The sequence below is a fragment of the Tursiops truncatus genome, chromosome 7, assembly GCF_011762595.2.
Source record: "Tursiops truncatus isolate mTurTru1 chromosome 7, mTurTru1.mat.Y, whole genome shotgun sequence".
Classification (NCBI taxonomy): domain Eukaryota; kingdom Metazoa; phylum Chordata; class Mammalia; order Artiodactyla; family Delphinidae; genus Tursiops; species Tursiops truncatus.
Window position 1 is genome coordinate 36,344,373 of NC_047040.1, and position 3,202 is coordinate 36,347,574.

The window sequence follows — 3,202 nt, forward strand, 5'->3', positions numbered from 1 at the left end:
TCCCCAATGTTTTTGGCCCCAGGAACCGGTTTCGTGGAAGACAGTTTTTCAAGAGGGGAGATGGTTCAAGCAGTAATGTGAGCGATGGGGGGAATGGGGATGGTTCGGCGGTAATGCAAGCCATGGGAAGCAGCAAATGAAGCTTCCCTTGCTTGCTCGCTGCTCACCTGCTGTGCAGCCTCCTTCCTAACAGGCTGCTGACCAGTACTGGTCTTCAGCCTGGGGGTTGGGAGAACCCCTGCTCAAAAGGATTTATACTAAGGAAGCAGGAATGCTTTCTGAACCTTAAGTTACTTAAGTCTTATTTATAACTAGCATAAAAATTGAAAACTTAAATGCTTAATGATGGGGAACTATTGGAGATAAATTAAAATACATTCATTAGAAGAATTATTAAACCATTAAAATTTGTTTTTCAAGGAATATTTAATAACAAGGTAGATAACATATGCTTATCTAACATGTATTTTTATATCACTGAAGCTAAAATAAAATGTCCTTTTTATTGGGTAAGTTTGGCCTGCTGTATGTGTACACTGCAGTGCAATTTAAAAAATACTGTAATTATAATTTCAGAACTTCAGAATCTGAATAGGTGCCAGTGTTCTCTCCTTTTTTTATATGGGAAAAAAAATCCTTTGAAAATCTTTTGAAGCTTGGACAAAAATTCCATAGCTATATTCTTAGTATCACTCTGTAGAGTCTTCATGATTCAGATGATACAAGGGAAGAGCTTCAGTGCAACCTTTTAGAGAAGACATTCCAGCTCTCATGATCTCATCAACCAGGAGAATGTTGGTGGCGATCACAATGCAGGAATGAAGAAGCTGTTTCTTTATGCAATAGATATCCCATATGTCTACTTCTGTTGTTACCATTGGCTCACCTGTGTTCAAGTCCACACCCACGATTTGACCTGATTCTGAATGTTCTGCTTGAACTTTAACTAGAGTTTCCTGAAAGTCAAAACCAGAGTTCTGAGCAAGAACTTTGGGAATAATGAGCAATGCATCAGCAAATGCTTGAACTCCACGTTGGGCCCTGCCCTTTACACTGGGCTTGTATTTAATCAGGGCTTCTGCCATTGCCACTTCCACTGCACCAGCACCTGGAACTACACAGCAATCATCAATAACATTTTTAACCGTCCTCAAGCCATCTCTTACTGCATCTTTGATTTGAGTAAGAGTGTGCTTTTTTGGTCCTTTGATCAACAATGTGACCGAGCAAGGATTGTTACATTTCTCAATAAAGGTGAACTTCTCTTCTCCCAATGTATATTCATAGACAAGTCCTGCATGTCCCAAACAATCAGGATTTAGGTCATCAAGAGAATTTAGGGCTACCCCACCACAAGCAAGAGTCAGCCTTTCCATATTTCTTCTTTTAGCTCTGCACAGAGCTACTATGCCTTCTTCTGCAAGAGCATCTAAGGAAAAGGTGTCAATTCCCTTTTGATTAATAACAACAAATCCTTTATCAGCATCACCACAGAATTTCTTTTTCAGGTCTATTATTTTTTTAACTCTGTCTTCAATGAATTTTCTTTCAGCTTTCACTAGTTTCTCTCTCTCCTCTGTACCCTTGTTAAAAAAAAAGCCAGAATTCACTTGTTTTTTCATATTCTAATGACACGTCGCATGTGAGGATGTAAGCATCTTCTGTTCTCTTTTTCATATCAGGATGCCATGCCCCATGGTCCAAAACAAGACCTCTGATTAAGCTTCTGTCGTTTTTAGATTTAGGTTTCATCTCCATGATCTCAACCATGAAGAGGTCAATAGGTTCATCTTGTTTTTTAAGGGCTAAAATGGAGTCCACTACAGCCTCTGTTAAGACATCAGTAAGTTCAGCATGAACTTTAGTACATAGAGATGTTCTGGCCACGTCTATGGTGTTTCCCTGTCCATCCCTTTGCTTACTTTGACTCGTTCCAAAAACTGAAGTGCCTTTTCCTTTGCACCTTCAAATCCTTCTGTAATTATTCTGGGACAAAGACCTTCAGAAATGTAGTGATCTGCCTGCTTCAGGAGCTCTCCCATGATTAGGACATTGGAAGTGGTACCATCACCAGTTATGTCATTCTGAGCTGTTGCTAGTTTGGCTGTTAAGAAGGTTGTTGCATGTTGAATTTGCATTTCATGAAGCAGCACATTTCCATCTTTAGTGACCTTGATGTCTCCAGCACCAGAAACAAGCATCTTCATGGTGCCCTTAGGCCCCAAGTTGGTCCTCAGCACATCCTGCAGCCCCCGGGCCACGCTGATGTTGACCGCCAATACCGCCTAGGCTCAGGCCACCTCGGCCTTGGGGTTCAGGGTCTTCACGGCCGCCATAGCTGACCCAGCAGAAGAAAATGAGGGAACCGGAAAGCCCAGAGCCAGTTCAGCATGGCCTGCCATCCTTGTAATTTTACACTCTCTTTTTTTGTTTGTTTGTTTCAGTTTCCTACTTTCATGAGAGAGATTTCCTCTCACACAGAGACCTGACTCTAGGAACCCGGGGCTGGCATGGCAGAAGCCTATACTTCACTTCGTGGAATTGTGGGCTTTTTATTAGAGCAATGTTCTTAACTTGGGAACCATTACTTTAGGAGCTTCATTGTTCTCAGGTCAAGAGAACATGCTTAAAAATGCTGGAGGACTCAAAGAGATTTTGTTTATCTGGGTTAGAGCAAAACTGAACAAGTGTTATTTTATTAAAGGTAGCTGCCATGTGCGATTTAAACCATTATTGATGAACTTTTAAAATTCTGTTACGTGAAAATAGATTGTTTTATCTCACTAACTTTGGATCGGTCTTTTACCCCCACATAATTTTATATCATCATGCATTGGTCATTTGAAAATATTGGCTACTGAGTTATGCAGATCTTCCAAATGTTGACACATTTTATAATACAAGCTATTTTAAAAATACTATTTGTTAGTATCACCTCTGAGCTCAGAAAATTCTTCAGGTATTGGGAAGCTATTAGGCTCACAGCGGCCTATATAAATCTTCTAAAATTTTCATTTTTGCTTGAAAGCTCAAATTTTACCTTTGGTGACAAATACTTTCAGTTTTTATTCCTCGAAACAATAAGCTCCCTTTGTTCATTTGTGAGAAAATGTCTGGCAAATACCTAAACTATGGTCTGAATACTAGTTTGGTGGTCATTCCTTCCTTCAAGTAAAAATAAAAGTTTTAATAAAAAAGAAGC

The 3,202-nt window shown here is 39.8% G+C and overlaps 1 pseudogene; it reads right to left on the reverse strand.

Moving 5' to 3' along the window:
* Positions 1 to 689: 689 nt before the first annotated feature.
* LOC101325387 (T-complex protein 1 subunit zeta pseudogene) lies at positions 690 to 2,336 on the reverse strand (annotated as a pseudogene).
* Between the last annotated feature and the right edge of the window lie 866 nt (positions 2,337 to 3,202).